Source organism: Pollicipes pollicipes, unplaced genomic scaffold (genome assembly GCF_011947565.3).
Source record: "Pollicipes pollicipes isolate AB1234 unplaced genomic scaffold, Ppol_2.1 Scaffold_4219;HRSCAF=4965_pilon_pilon_pilon, whole genome shotgun sequence".
NCBI classification, from domain to species: domain Eukaryota; kingdom Metazoa; phylum Arthropoda; class Thecostraca; order Pollicipedomorpha; family Pollicipedidae; genus Pollicipes; species Pollicipes pollicipes.
This window is the reverse complement of record NW_023596448.1, coordinates 24549992-24566892: the sequence shown is the minus strand read 5'-3', so window position 1 is coordinate 24566892 and position 16901 is coordinate 24549992. Positions and strand designations below refer to the sequence as shown.

Genomic DNA, 16901 nt, shown 5'->3' with positions numbered 1-16901 from the left:
GATGTTAAACACTTCAGATGAAATATTTTGAATACGTGTTTCTGTAATCAACTGGTTGGTTTAAAAAAAAAACATTTAAAGCTTCTAAGAGTACAGAAAAGAAAACGAAAACAGCAATTTCCTTTCGTAATGTAAGCATTTTGTCCAGTTTTGGTTGCGTTCATTTTCGCGCATGAATGTCTAAAATTGGCCCATTTATGTTACCCTGCTAAGCCGACCCAACCTAGCTTGAAACGTCGACGTACCAATTAATTTTCACAACCGACTTCCTGCAGCCCGTCAAAATTTGTGGCAAATGATTTACGGCTAGTGGGAATCAACGCATTTTTAAAGCTGCATGCTACGTTTTGATATAAAATAATCAGGTATTATTAAGCTCATAACTCGGCTCCCTTACAAGATGGAATGACGCAAATGATTTCAATCAAAGGACAATACAAAGCGCAATCTTTTGTACCAAACATTACTAGAAGTGTTAGATGACTTGCTTTATAACATTCAAACAGCATATAAAACATGTTAAAGATAACACCAAGAGCTCTGACTAATGTCAGAATGCGTAATTCATCACAACAAAGAAGGTGAGTGTATTTTCGTGCTTTACGTCTAGTCACAAAATGTCATGTCCGTGACATGGTGAGTAAATTTCCAGAAATGTTACTCTGAAATATAAATCTCAAATATAACTATGATCGTCTAATTCGATCTCCAGCCAACATTAGTATAATATTTGTTGCTTGGCCAATAGACCAATTTCCGACTCATTTCTAGGAGATAGATTGCGCAAGAAGCGACACATCATTCCTCACTGAACGTGCACGAGTAATCGGGATCGTAGAATATTTTGTTTTAGAATAACCGCTAGCGATAACCATATTGTACGTGAATGCTGTGTCTTGTGGGCATTGCTGGTGCCTGATTTTGGGAACTAACACAAAGGTGGCGATTTTATCTCTGTCGGCGGTGAATTTATTCTCGCTCGGAAAGTCAAAGCGGTAGATTCATCATCAGTTCCAAATGCCCCTTCATGTTACTTCCGGTTAAGCTATGGCCATGAAATTTACCAAGGTACCAGTTCGATCCATTATTATTACAAAGTTCGGGGGACGGAAATCAGCGAGACGATCTGATGTCTTATCTCCGTTCATGCGTATATAGGTTACTGTTGGAACGTGGTGATGGACCTTAAGTTAAGTTAGTGCGAGAAGAATGCTGGTCAATGGGTCTTCCCGTGGCAAAACATAGATAATGCGAGACGTCAAAACGAGTCTGGAAATTTTAAACTTTTGAAATAATTCAATTTTGGATCGAGCTACAGCCAAAAGCTGGCTTTTGTGTAGCGCTATTAAAAAACGTTTCCTTCGTGTTTTACATACGCATCAAAGCCTGGAGGCTTATAACCGGCGCTCCGATATGCATATTATTGATGCAATGTACTCGGCCCAGTGTGACGAGAGCGGCGTTTCATGTTGATATGATAATATTGGAGGCGGGTGACCGATCCTTTATGCTTGCAAGTGCCAGACACGCACCGTGATCCAATTTCGTGAAGCTGGGACACCGTAGCGTAATAAAGTTGGCTTGTTTTGAACATAAGGAATCTTAAAGGTCCACATACGGGGCAGACAGGGAGGGGTGGAAGCAGGCATAAGGGGCACGTGTTCCCCTTCGATCCCTCAGGGATCCAGAGGTTCTCTCGGATCGATAATCAACGGCCCGATGACAGGGCTCAAAGCGCCGAGGGCTGGCCGGATATCTCCAGTCCGAAGGACCGGAACCTTCTGATTGTCAATCAGAAGGGTCTCTGGCGGTGAAAAGGGCCCTGCTGAAGAAAAGAGACCTTTACTACGGTCGAGATCACTATAATCGGTCCTTTGTAGGACTAAAGCCCCTTTTTCCAAGCATGGACAAGGTCCGTGGCCCACGAATGTCATTCAGAGGACCTCGCGAGTCGCATTGGTCGGGGTTTCTCCTGTCGGACATGGATGTCCTCAGATCACAGTGCATACATAAAAGGGAAATTGTGTGCTGCCGGAGAGCCGGCTGAGAAGCTCATTTAGTACCCATCACAGCCCACCACAGGCCTTCTCCGTTGGTTCGGACCCTCTGAGAGCGACAGAAGATTGATAGCAGTGAAAGGGTGCATAATGAGTCAACGAGACGGTTTAAGGGCTCCGATTCTCTCAGGAGGCCTCAGTAACAATCGGGAGCCCTCTGACTCGCTTCGACCAGTGGCTCGTTGAGTGGAACTGGGTCCCCTGTGCAAATCATTTGACCCTCTGCGCCCGTATGTGATCTTTTTGCATCAGTGAGAGCCACTGCGTCGATCCGGCTGCAGCTGTCCCGGTGAGAAGACAGCCTGCGTCGGGAAGGGGACCGGTACACAATACATTCCCTCAGGGCCTCGAAATGGATCAGGGGGCCCCGATTCCCAAGTCGCGAGATGGCAGCTGGTGAATACCTTGCGCTGGGATGGAAAGGTTCTTTGGCCACTGACCGGAAAAGGTAATACCACTTCCATGGTGTGCTACCATCTACTTGTGTATTGCAGTGTGCTATACATCAGTATATCTACCATCCTGGAGTACTACGCACATCCTCCTCCACCCCGCATATCAGAGTGTCTCTTACGTTTGTAAAATCCATTGATGTCCTCCAGGAGCGCGAACGCCGGCGGAACTGGATTATAACGCTTAACGCTATTACGCTTCTCTTGTTCTCCTAGACTCTTCCTAAAAACATCCCTTCTTCTTTATAGTTCCAAACAGCCCCAAACTTCGTTGTGCTGTCTAAAATTTCCCGAAAACTCCACATCTGTTTCCATTGTGTAGTTTTCGATGTCACCTCCTTTCAGAAACAACTTAGGTACACATCGAAGCACAATGCACCATGCGTCACGACATTTATTAGTGACTCAATGGTTCACATGCAATGTGGCATAGCCCATGCCTGGAATAAAGTACACTTAAGCGACCACACACAAGATGCATCTCTGAGCTGACTGTACACGGTCCACCACATTTTTCTGAACAGGAAACATGCCAACAAACTTGACCTGGCGGAGGAGATCGCCATGCCATGTTAAATTTCCCAGCATCGCACCTGAGACGAATAGGCGGTTACATAGCACATTCGATGCTCTGCGACGGTTTTTGATGCACAGCATTGGAGCCAGTGCCGTCACAATGACTTGGCTACAGAGCATCAACGCTGGATGCCCAGTGGTGTGCCCCAGTTTAAGATCAGTTAGTTTTTCGAAGGAGATGGCACCTGCTACACCTCGTCCCGTTGTGCGTGTGGGCTACCCGAACCAGACTTTTGAATTTGCAGACCGTAAGAATTTTAAGATTCGTCAAGAAGTGATATGTCAGTGTTTACGCAGCCCTTAATCGTGATACCACGAAGGTGACGATGACGCACCGAAGACGGTGAAACTACGTCGGAGCTGGTGACATGGCGCTGTTACTGACGACACCGCGCCGGATCTGTAGGAACGACGACAGAGCCGGCCACGACGGAGCCCGTGAACGGAGGAACCCGCACACCTGAAAAACATACAAATGCATATGAAATTCTAAGAGTGAAAACAGGGGCCCTTACAGAACGGCACGCTCGGCAGACAAAGACATAGTAAACTTGAGTTCACTTTTAGTCGAACCTGGGAAATTTCTCCCACTGTCTACACCACAAATCATTTCACACCTCCAAATCATTTCTAAACGGATGGCTTGGCCCATCCATGACACACGTGGGAAAAGGTTCGGATAACCCACACTTTTTCTCACTTTGCGAACCCTGACAATATTGGGGTTTTTAATAAATAAAAATGTTGTAGTTTGTACCGTTGTGACAAACACAAGATTCTCGACCATGGTCTGTCCTGTCCTCCAGCCAGGCCGTTCACACCACACGAAGCTCCCTACTTTAGGTTACCATTAGACGTCACATGAGGCGGAATTCGTGTTGAGATAAAACCCCTTGGTACACCCGTTTGAGATAAATAGGGCGGAAAATAGGAACAATAAATACATCAAACATACTCGTTCAAAGCCATGACACGGGGCCGGAGGAGCGGAACGATTGCATTAGATGAACTGACCTGACCTGACATGATCTTAGCCTGAACTGCTATAACCTTAGCTTGAACTAACATGAACTTAGCCTGAACTGACATGACCTTAGCCTGAACTGACATGACCTTAGCCTGAACTGACATGACTCTTCAAAATTCAGTACTGGAAAAGTATAATAAAAAATTTAGAAAATTTTGCTTCTAATTTTATGGTATGATCCTAACGGACAAGGATGCGTTCGTTCCTTTCACCTAGTTACGCAGGTCTACGGTCAATACCGCTGGTATGCTTGCTCTGATATTGGTTTGAAAATACTGGTTTCAATTGATCTGACGTCACTGAAGATTTCAACGACTTCTAAGATAATCTGCATTGCCTGTAACATCGTCAGACATGACATATATGTCACATTAATACCTGGGTGCAGTTGTATGGGATAACCACTGTTTGAATTTTTTAATTAGACGATTTGATTCTTAGATATCATAGACACAGCGTACTGTTGGCGCCGGAACGTTAGGGACTCCGTATTTCGGACATTAATTTCGAACGAACCACGTGGTATGACTGCACTTTTTCCTAGTGTGCGTTTCAGGCCATGTGCCATTTTTTCTTAGCTAAAACGCAAATTAATGGAGCATTCCTTTCACTCATAATGCTAGTAACAACGCTGAAAAATCGATTGTAGGTAAAGATCACCGTGATGCATGCTCTGACGTCAGATACAAAGCAAGGACGTTCTCCTGGCGCAAAAGCTAGATACCGGAAGCGACGGGACAGGATGGGACAAACGAAACAGCAGAGCACACGGTAGTGCATGACAAATGACAAGATAGGACAGAAGACTTGGGCAGGCGGGGGGGGGGGGGACGGGGGGCAAAAATCCAAGGATTGAGTACGGAGGGCAGAAAGCGGACGACAGAGGACAAGACGGCCAGAATGAAAAACAGAAAACAGATAAACACAAAACCCACCCGTCCTGGCCAGCGCACACTTATATGTTCTGTTCAGGACAAAACAGGACAGGACAGGACAGGACAGGGCAGGACAGGACAGGACAGGACGGGACAGGACGGGACAGGACAGACCTGGTCATGACAGGCTCGGCCTTATGGGAGCTTTTCACCTTCGCCCAACGATAGGGCCTCGGGGCCTCCCCGAAAGATGTTGGGTGTAGGAAAGCCTGCTAACTAGCAGGCTATGGCCACGGCAGACACGGCATAGGAAAGCTCTGGTCAAGCTGCACTAAATGGGTGTGACTGAATATGGGTGAACGTAATATTGGACAGATCAATCAGGTCATATGCATCTAATTAGAACACCAAGCTGCCTCCTCCTATGCAAAGAACTAAAATTGCTAAGACAATGCAGAGCATGGCGTCATATGGGTTCGGAAAGCTTTACCAAAGGATTAAAAATAGTGAACATCGCCAGGTGTGACCAGTGATGTCGCTTTCGTCACTTGGCTTTTACAGCGCACTCAGATGCTGAGGCTATGTGGCGTCGCCTGCCTCCCATCCTGGCAGGAAGAGTGGGCACCGTGAAAAATCCAACCCCGTACATCTGGTTTCCTAGACGCGCAACCCTTCACTATCGGTACCTATGCAATGTGGCATGCCAGATCAAAGCGGGGAAGACTGTTGTTGCATTGGCCCAACCAGCGATATTAGGAAAGTTTTATGGCTTTAACACTATTAAATGTCACATAGGAACACCTTCAAAAAGCAATCTGTTCACAGAACTCATAGTTCGAGCTAGCTTGACCTTGGGTGAACACACGTGACAAAAGAAACCAGAACGATATAAATGCACAACAGTGGTATTGATTTGCGATTCAATGGTCAAAGGTCATCGCCATTGTCACTAGCTCAACATCCGCACCAGGACATAAACACTGCCATCTGGTTCGTTGGCTATTCATCCCCTCAAAAAGTACCGTTTACACGGGTGGCCGAAGGTGCTACCAATTTAGGCTGGAAGGATAATCTGACCAAAGACCTCTCATCTGCGTTAACATAGGCAAAACCGACCCTACGTCTGTTTGAAAGCCGGTAGTCCGAACTTGGAGATTTCAAATCGAGGTGCAACTGTGTGGATGACGTGCGTTTTTGAGACAGATGGTCGCAGTGGTGCAGCTACTGCGCAGATGATAGCTGGAGAGCGTCAGGGTTTGGGCGGAGATCGTGGCCGGATGAATATGTAGAGGAATCCATCCGGTGGTGTACATTAAGCTTATGTTATCTCTTAATGAGGTGCAAGCAGTGACATTGTGTAGTATTTCCTAAAGAATCTATCCGACATTTCGTAAAACCTTGCCCATATCAGCACACAAAGTTTCCCAAAATCTATACCAGTAGATACTGTTACCCACATCACGTGGACACCTATGGGGTTTCCCAACGCGTTAAGTCCTCTAGTCCACACCAACTCGCGTCACCCATTCCTACCCAGTTCTACCTACGCCCTGCCTACCCGTTTGATTGTTTTCCTGAACGTAACCTCTACATTGTGGGACAGCTTCAGGAAAGTTTCCGCCCATCCTGATAGCTCAGTTGGTTTGAGCGTCCACCTTCTGACTCGTTCATCAGCGGCAAATTGGGCTTGAGCCACTTTAAGCATGTGCCGTTTGCCTATGACTGGGATGTCCTGTGGCACGTGGCAGCGGCGGCGCTAAAGTTCTAGTGACGTCAGAGGACTGGTCTGAGCATCCCGAGTGTTGTGGCACGTAAATTTTTCTCCGTATGTATGTTTCAAGTATGTTTCAAGCGTGTATGCTCCACAGCCTTGGAAAGCTCTTTGGTAGGAGAAATGGAATGACAGGAAGGGCACGCATTGTTTTGTGAAGGAAAGTCGTAACTGCAGTGAACAATTCAACATGACGAAACCGAAGACAGCAGCTCAAAATCGCATGAAGCCGAGGCTATCAAGGGTGCGGGCGGGGGTAGGTCGGGTTTTAAGCTAGGCCCATAATTCAAACAACACTCAAAGTCAAAGTCAAATCCGGGTGTTAGAAATGACACAAGTCGAAACCGAACTTGAAGCCATCGAAGAAAAACTACGGATCGGCAAAGACGAAGCTGAAGCCGGACTCATTCCCATGACTTCCCCAATTCATCATAACCTGACGTTGCAAATTCCACGTGAATATTGATCGTAATCTAACGCGCGTGCATGGCGCGGAACATTCGGTTGCTGCCACTGTAGGTACAACACATCAATGCTACCTAGTTGCCACGAATATTTGGAAGCATCTTATGGTGAAAAGAAAACCCTTGTTAGCACAAAAAACTTGGTAATTTCTCAAAACGCAAGTGCGACAAATGATACAGGTTTGCAATTTATAACAAGCTTGGCATGAGCCAAGTGATGACTCCAACGTTTTCCGTCACGGTTGTTACAGATCTACGCACAAGGAAGGGTTCCATCCAATCGTCGCACAGCCCCTATACCTTAATTACGGGGGTGCACGGAACGAGGCGGGGGGGGGGGGGGGGGGAGGAGCACATCTAGGGGATGCACAGGCAACCAGCGCCTGGTTGTCTGTACACGTACCAAACATGGCCTTCTGCAAGAGACAGAAGGTAACGGGTTTGAAGGAAATAGATACTTGCGTTAAGCCCGATATTATGAAATCCCATTCAAAATTAGAGTTTAAACATCATTTACTATGTGTCGTTCACGTGACAGCATAGGTTAATGCTTATTTCGATGATTGTGTTCGTGTCTACTTGGAGGTCAACACAGCTGCACTATGTATGGTCTTGCATGCCAATTGCAGTTTTTGCTCAGTGCGTGAAAGGGAATATCCCATCTTCTTTGTACTTTTCTCCCATAGTAAGATTAGATACATCCCATTTGCTTGATTGCACTACCTTTCTTGAATCCCTCCCGAATAGCCAGGAATATTGGATTGAAGCATCCACTCCGGCGCAACGGTAGGAATGCCATTGAGCTCTCTGCTCATCACCACGCAGGTAATGCTGCTTATTTCCTTGTCTTTTCCGAAGATTGTCTCACGTAATGTCCACAGTGTACTTGTTGATCAAAATGCTTGTGCAGATAGCCACGTCAGAGCTTTAAATGCTTAAAATTATGCTTATATAGGTATAAGAAATTAAGCTATAAGGTCGTTATCACACGAAATCGACGGTTCCGCTGCTCCGTGGATGACCGCTGACTGCTGCACCGCTCTCGGGTGACGTGATAACGCCCAGCACCGGCCGCCTCTGGGCTGATATCTATCTTAAGTACCTTCGTGACGCCAGAGCTGCAAGGCACGGCGATAGAGGCCAAGGGACAGCGGCGCAGCAGCAAGACCGTGGACGGCGCCGCACGCCGTCGGGTTCCAGGTGTGGGTCGCCCGGCGGACGCCCAGCCGAGTTTGGCCTGCCTAAGCATGGCCAAGCCCCCGGCCAGCGCATCCAGAATGATCCGCACCTTGTTTGATTCTGTCATTATGCCGCGAGCATACGGACGGCGCGTGACTGACGGATGTAGCTGGCTAGCAGGCCGAGGTGTATCATGCCACTCCTACCAGTCATTTACAAATAGTGCGCAATTATGGGAGAGGTGCACCCTTGCCTGTCACGATCAGCATGTGTAGCTGTTACGATCAGCATGTGTAGCTGTCCAGGTGACGTGAGCAGGCCAGGAGGCCTGGGGTTGACTGTGGCCCCAGAAGGTGATGTGAGCGGGTCAGGAGGGCTTTGGTTGACTGTGGCCCCAGAAGGTGATGTGAGCGGGTCAGGAGGGCTGGGGTTGACTGCACCCGCAGTAGGTGACGTGAACGGGCCAGAATGGCTGGGGTTGACTCCGGCCCCAGCAGGTGACGTGAACGGGTCAGAATGGCTGGGGTTGACTGTGGCCGCAGCAGGTGATGTGAGCGGGTCAGGAGGGCTGGGGTTGACCTCGGCCGCAGCAGGTGACGTGAGCGGGTCAGGAGGGCTGGGGTTGACCGCGGCCGCAGCAAGTGCTACGGCACTTGGGGAGTGTCAACCAAACGGGTTTGGCTTTTGATGGATAACTTATAACGAGGAGTGTCCTAAAAATCCGAAACATTCCGCAAATACCGCAGGAGCAGGATAAGCAGGACAAGAAGCGCGGCAGAGATCGCTAGAAACAAATATCGGCTTTTCAGCAACATGAGCTTAAAGTTCTTGTGCTAGGTATTATTGGGCGCCAGGAATCGAGAGCCTGAATTCCTGGGACGTCCACGAGGCTCGAGCAATGTTTGTGGTGGCATGCAATCATGGCAATAAGACTTCTCATCCGATTCTTGGTATAGGCCATCGCAGCCCTCCGGCTTACCCGTCTGTGTTTCGTGCAGCCCTTGGCATAAAGCCGCGAACTGCTGTGTGTTGGGACGTGCGATCTCGGATAGTTTAATATTTGTTTGCTTAGTGGGAGCGTCTTCGCGTTTTGTCTGTTTTTAAGTATAGTATTTTCCTTGGTCCTGCACAACCCGTGTCACTCGTGATATCAAGCCCAACCTGAAATGTCGAGAAATGTTGATATTACCGATGCTTGCACAATTAAACCGTTTAACCGTTATCTCGTGATATATTGAAGAACACCTCGGCGCAAGAACTCTGAACTTACAATGTCGTTTTTATTCAGACTCGTTGGTTACGTTTAAATTTAGGAAATTCAGATACATGTTTTAACTTCATCATGTACCGATAAACATTGCACTCCCAGAAACAATCAAGGCAAATGGATGCGTAGAGAAAATCAAAATCAGCAGGTACAAGAATAGACGAAAAAAACATAAAGCAGCACGGTAAATTAATGAGGGAGAGAAGACCCAACGCACAGGGACATGAAGGGTACAAACGGTACCCTGATATGACAACTCATCTACTACATTGTTACTGACTTTGATCGCCGCACGGCTTGTGGAATCAAAGGATTTGAAAAACGTTATGATGACGTCATGAATGCAAAGGTGACCTTAAAATACTCTGCCCTTGAGGTCTCCCCATCTTCGCAGGTGTGTAGGTCAGAAACTTGAGAGATTTGGGTCTTAAGAAAGACAATCAAGTTGACTTCGGGAGAAGTCAACTCCCCCCCCCCCCCACTCCAGCCGGGCGCGGGTTAACACGCGCCCGGGTGGCCAGCTGGATATCCTTCGCTCGGGTGGGGGGGGGGGGGTCAGTTTGACCCCTCTGAGATCTCGGGATACCGCCATCCAAAGAGGGAGACACCTCACTCCAACAGTAGACGACATCATCCACGACCTAAACGAAGCAAAGGTATTCAGCAAGATCGACCTACGTTCAGGATATCATCAGCTGGTACTCCACCCGAGCAGCAGACCGATCACGACCTTCTCAACTCACAAGGGTCTGTTCCGCTCCAAGCGTCTCAGCTTTGGTGTGTGTTCAGCCAGCTAAGTCTTCCAGAACGTCATCCAGCACACGCCCAGTGGCATTGAAGGAGTCCGCAACTTCTCTGACGATATCATCGTCTTCGGTTCAAACCAAGCCGAACACGACAGAGCCCTGACCAAAGTCATCCAAAGGCTGCATGAAAAAGGGTTGACCATCAACCGTGAAAAGTGCGCCTTCAACCAGAACAAGCTGACCTTCGGCTACACCTTCTCATCGGAGGGAATGTCAGCAGATCCGAAGAGGGTATCGGCGATCGAGAACACCAAGGCACCAAAGAAGCCATCGGAAGTACGAAGCTTCCTCGGCATGACAAACTACCTGTCACGGTTCATACCGAACTACGCCGACCTCACGAGCCCACTGCGAGACCTCATCAAGAAAGACACTCCTTGGGAGTGGACCAGCCATCACGAGACCCTCCTTTCAGCGACTCAAAGAAGCTCTGAGTAGCTCTGGAACGATGTCCTTCTTCGATCAGAAGAAGGATGCGTACTTCATTGTAGACGCCAGTCCGCACGGACTCGGTGCCGTCCCGTGCCAGACCACACCTGAAAATCCTGAGGACATCAAGGTCATCGCATACGGAAGTCGTGCTCTGACCAGCGTGGAAAACCGGTATTCACAAACCGAGCGAGAAGCCCTCGCCATCGTCTGGGGATGCGAACACTTCCACCTATACATACACGGTCAGGAGCTGAAAGTTGTAACGGATCACAAGCCAGTGCAACTCATTTGGAGCAACCTCGCGTCGAAGCCTCCGTCAAGGATCGAGCGCTGGGGTCTGCGTCTGCAACGATGCGATCCTGAAGTCGTCTACCGACCTGAAAAGGACAACCTTCCGACTACATGTCACGCCATCCGCTAACCAGCAATTCAAGCGACAGAATCACCCTGTCCGATCAGACGGAAGCCTTTATCAACTTCGTCATGAATTCTGCTGTACCAAAAGCCATGACTCTCAAGGAAATCCAGACCTACACCGCAAGAGATGGAACTCTCCAGAAGGTCCTCGAACTAGTGAAGTCGAACCAGTGGCACACCGTCGCTCACCGACCTCAAGAAACCGGTCAAGACGATTCATGGAGATTTGACTGTCTCGGAAGAGAACACCGTCATCCTTCGTGGGAATTGGCTGATCATCCCCGCTGCGCTGCAAGGCAAGGCCATCGCCCTAGCCTATCAAGTACACCAAGGCATCGTCAAGATGAAGAAACTCCTGAGAGAGAAAGTGTGGTTCCCACGCATCGATGCACAAGTGGAAGCCACCATCACAACCTGCACTGCATGCCAAGTCACCGAACCAGTTCGACAGAAGGAACCTCTTCAGATGTCGCCGCTCCCAACTGGACCATGGAAGGAGCTGTCTGCTGATTTCTGTGGATCTTTTCCATTGGGCGAATATCTCCTTGTTGTGATCGACGACTACTCGAGATTCCCGGTTGTCCGCACGACAAAATCAACCTCTGCTCGTACCATCATCCCCATCCTGGACGACAGCTTCTCGATGTTCGAGATTCCCGATGTCATGAGAACAGACAACGGACCTCCGTTCAATAGACATGAGTTCGCCCAGTTCGCGAACTACATCGGCTTCAAGCACCGCAAGATCACCCCGTTGTGGCCAAGAACTAACGGAGAAGCAGAACGTTTCATAAGAACGCTATCAAAAGCTGTGAAAGCTGCTGTCGTCGAGCAACGCCCGATCAAGCAGGAAATGAATAACCGGTCGCACAGTGAAGATCATGCTGCCGTCTCCGATGACGACACATCCGGAGGATGGAAAACTGCGCGAGACGGACACAGCCGCGAAGAAGAAGATGAAAGAACAAGCTGACCGTGGAGCCAAGACAACGAATCTTCAAATCGGAGACCAGGTTCTGATCCCCGAATTCAAGAAGGGAAAGCCGACACCTCGGTTCTGCCCAGCGCCGTACGAAGTGACCGGAATCCAAGGCACCATGGTCACCGCTTCACATGGATGTCACCAGGTGACGAGAAACGCGTCGCTATTCAGAGCGTGCCCGCACCTCCATGGACAGGACGCTGATCGCTCCGAAGAAGAGGACGAAGAACAGGTGATGGATGACATCCTCGAGTCCATGCGGCACCACATCCCTACTCTCAGCGCCGCTACTGCGTCCTCCCACGCCACGACGTCGTTCCCGGCCCCAGTGTGTTCCCCGACCATGCGTCACCGCGCGCGGCGCCAGCCCGCGTGGATGAAGGACTATGTGTAAGCTATCATCTGAAGAAGGGGAGGGATGAAGTGTCTATGTATCGTCTAAATGAAAATTATTCACATTTCCCCGTATTATCATACCCTCCCGGGCTACCACATGAATTGAACCCCTGTTTGACCTTGAAGAAACAATCAGTTTTCCTCACCGACCGTTACCACGCGTTTTATGGTTCGCACCGAACCAGACCATACGCGAGCTGATCCAGCTCCATAAACACCACAGTGCCGTAGACCTTGGAAATGTGTGACACACGCTTAGCGCGAGCGGCGAGCGGCCCGGGAGGTGAGGTCACAGTTCGCGCGTCGCAGGTCCGCCAATCAGCTTGTCGGACGCGCGTGACGTCAAGTGCATGATGACATGATTCGCCGCACTCGGCCCGGGGCCGACCAGCACGCGCTCCGGTGACTTGCAGGCGTCTCTGTTATTATCTGAGACGTTAAAAATATCAAGTGAAGTGATTGTAGTGTTGCAAGGCTGTAGAGGTAAGCACAGTAGCGATCGGGAACAAACATAGCAAACCTGTGCTTAGCGTAGTTAACGCTAATTTTTGCAATCCCTTACTATTCACACACGATTTTAAAACACCAGGTTTTGCATTATATTCGTTTGAAGTTTTCAGAACGTGCCTGGGAGTGAAATATCAACTGTAACGACGCGTTATGAAACATGAACAATCATGCACGGACAATCTCTGATCGTATATTATGTGATTGGATCCTCCAATTTAAATGTTCCCGGCAGCTCGGATCCGGTATAGAAAATAAGTAAGTTCGGCCCATTACTCCCAGCCAAATATGAGCTATGGCACGCTCCCAATTATTTTTCAGTCCTTATAGTGGACACTAGTACATGATCAAGATGATTCTTTAAGTTATCAATGACCTAAAGCCTATCGGCGTTTGCACGATATTTGTGTTGCCTCTTTTGGGGAGATACATCAACTGACACTGGCAGCGCCAACAAATTAGAGTTCAGTCATGTCGGGGGTAAGCCTGCATTGCACATTTCGATCACATGTCACATCCGACGTCCGATATCACAACGCCTGTCGACGTAACAAGCTGTTCATGTGTGCCATTGCGACGCATGCCGAGATGACTGTGACTGAGTCACTGAGCAGCCGGTTTGCTGGTTTGAGACAGCATTAGTGTCGCTTTCATCCGTATTGCCAAAGATATCTTGTGAGTTAAAGTTGAAGGCTTGTCCCGTGCTTAAGCTGTTTGCACACAGTCCCCTGGCAGATCCCTGCAAAAGAAATGATATCAGAGCAAAAGAGCACCGCCTTGTTGTGTCATGCACAGGTTATTGTACATTGCACGCTGTGCCCCACACGCTACACCAAGTGAAGGAAAAATATACCCCTGGCGGAGAACCAAGTTGGCAGTGAATTATCGTGTTGGACCATACGAGGCAACGAGGCAAACGGGGCAACGGGGCAAGGCGCAAGGCAACGGGGTCACTGCCGAATGCACATAGTTTGCTTCAGTTTTACTCGGTTACCAATGCGTGCTTACGTTGCGCCATTATAGCACGAGTTTCCGAAGAAATCAAATCCAACGTAGTGCTTATGCATGCGGTCTATCAGAAGCCATGTAATATTAGCTAGCGCGACTAAAAAACTAAGGCTTGCTTCCATTCCCATTTATCGGAACGCGAACACGCAATTTAATTCAGCCCATCTTTTCCAGATGTGCTCTTGACGGCTCTCGTTTTTCCGCGTACTTACCCCTGCAGAGGCCTTGACGGACGTAATCTTGCTAGAGCCATAAGGGCCAGTGCTTGTGCCACTTGTGACATCTCCCGTAGCCCCCCCCCCCCCCCCCCGCCCACTGGCTTGACTGGTGGGCAGGCAGATGTTCCCGATGCAAAAAGGCTTCGCCCCGGCCACGGAGGTGCAGACCACAAGCAGGAGAGCGACGACCTTCATGGCTGTCGCAACACGAATCACTGGTCAAACCAGGAACAAACTACTACTAGCCTGAAACGATGACAGTGTTTCCACATGCCCGTTGGCAACCGCTTAGCTCGCGGGCTGTAGGACATGAAATAAGGTAAGGCGAGCAAAACACGTGCTCATCCGTGGCTAGTTAGTGTGAGGAGAACTGCGAGTGCACGGCACCTACTTTTTTGAAAGGGAATGAGCCGCATTTGAAGCTATTGGGGAAAGCATCAGACATGGTGAAATAAACCTCACTTATACCTATATAGCTACTTATAAATGCGATTTTTATATCACACAGACCCGAAGCAGGCAAATTCTACGGAACCTTATTTGTTGCAGCATTAAACAGCAGAGCGTATGAATGAGATCCAATTTATGCGCCCCATGCTTACCAAGCTCATGTCGCGCATTTCCATCCCCCAACGCGCTCTGGTACCTAACAGTTCTAGTAGTTTTGATTTTGGAAGCTGGTTACGTTTTGGGGTTTTAGGAGCTCGGGGCTCTCTGTCACCCCGTCCACATCAGGAAGGTAGCAGACCGCTTTCAGGTCTCAATATAGCATTCAATGAACCAATTGCGTTTCGTTTCACAGCACAATTCGATTTCCGCCTTCTGCCTCCCTTGCTTGGCAAGTTCGGTCTCACCAAAAATGATGGCACCACAAACTACCGCACTCCCAGACCTTCCCACAACACTGGTAGCCAAGCCAGCCTGGGCTGAAGCACCTTACCCGCCTGAATGATTGCACTATTGCGGCTGCTGCAGGGGCCCTGGAGGGCAGAGTCTTGACACGGGCGGCCGTAAGGACGACGAAATCGACGAGATGGCCAAACCTTGTGCCACTTGTGATATCTCCCGTAGCTCCCACCCCACTGCCTTGACTGGTGGGCAGGCAAATGTTCTCGATGCACGAAGGCTTCGCCCAGGCCACGGAGGTGCAGACCACAAGCAGGAGAGCGACGATCTTCATGGCTGTCGTAACACGAATCACTGATCAAACCACGAACAAACTACTACTAGCCTGAAACGATGACAGTGTTTCCACATGCCCGTTGGCAACCGCTTAGCTCGCGGGCTCTAGGACATGAAATAAGGCAAGGCGAGCAAAACACATGCTCATCCGTGGCTAGTTAGTGTGAGGAGAGCTGCGAGTGCACGGCACCTACTTTTTGAAAGGGAATGACCCGCATTTGAAGCTCTTGAGGAAAGCATCAGACATGATGAAATATGCTCACTTATAATTAGATAACTCGTTATACCTATTATTTTTACGTCACACAGACCCGAAGCAGGTAAATTCTACGAAACCTTATTTGTTGCAGCATTAAACAGCAGAGCGTATGAATGAGATCCAATTTATGCGCCCCATGCTTACCAAGCTCATGTCGCTCAATTCCATCCCCCAACGCCCTCTGGTACATAACAGTTCTCGGGGTAGTTTTGATTTTGGAAGCTGGTTACGCTTTGAGGCTTTAGAAGCTCGGGTTCTCTGTCACCCTCTTAACATCAGACAGGCAGCAGACCGCTTTCAGGCCTCAATATCGCATTCAACTAACCAATTGCGTTTCGTTTGACAGTGTAGCCCGAATTCCACTGCGTGCCACCTGTTCTTGGTAAGCTCGGTCTCGCCAATAGTGATGACACCACCAGCTACCGCACTCTCAGACCCAAACCTGGGCAGAAGCACCTTACCTGGCTGAGTGATTGCACTGCTGCGACTGCTGGTCCCTCTGTTGTGTACGGCACTTTTATACACAGGTGAACCGGTCTGGAGCCGGTGCAAGCACGTGTACACTGCCGGGCGGCGGCCGAGCCTGCACACCCGGCTGTGAAAATCTCGCGGCGGATTCTAGGAGCTCACTGGGCAGCGGCTGTTAAGAGTATTAAGCAGTCGAGTACATCGTCCGTTGGCAAAGCGTCTCTGGCGATACCAATCTGTGCGACGATCATCGAAGGGTGCCACGTGACAGTGACGGTGGCGACGCACGACATGGTCGCGGGACACGACACATTTAGTGAACGCACAACAAATTTCGTGAACAATCCGTCTGGCAGGTGTGACATGAAACGGTTTTTATTGACATCGTGTTGTATATGTTGCTAAACGAAGGTAGTAGAGGCGTTCAAAGCTGTCTTGTGCATTTTGTGATACCAGCATTGCATGGGTTTCGCACGAACATATCGTTGATTGAGACCGTGCTAGGAAGTGCGAGTTCTGCGCCAATCAAACTGAAGCAACGATGGTGAAGATTGCCAA

At 49.1% G+C, this 16901-nt stretch overlaps 1 long non-coding RNA gene across 1 annotated transcript; it reads right to left on the bottom strand.

Annotated features, from left to right (window-relative positions):
- Positions 1 to 14540: 14540 nt before the first annotated feature.
- Positions 14541 to 16413, bottom strand: LOC119095469 (uncharacterized). The gene is made up of 3 exons (XR_005093910.1): positions 16337 to 16413; positions 15375 to 15616; positions 14541 to 14631 (listed from the first exon to the last, which is right to left on the bottom strand). It is a non-coding gene; the product is annotated as an uncharacterized LOC119095469 (long non-coding RNA).
- Between the last annotated feature and the right edge of the window lie 488 nt (positions 16414 to 16901).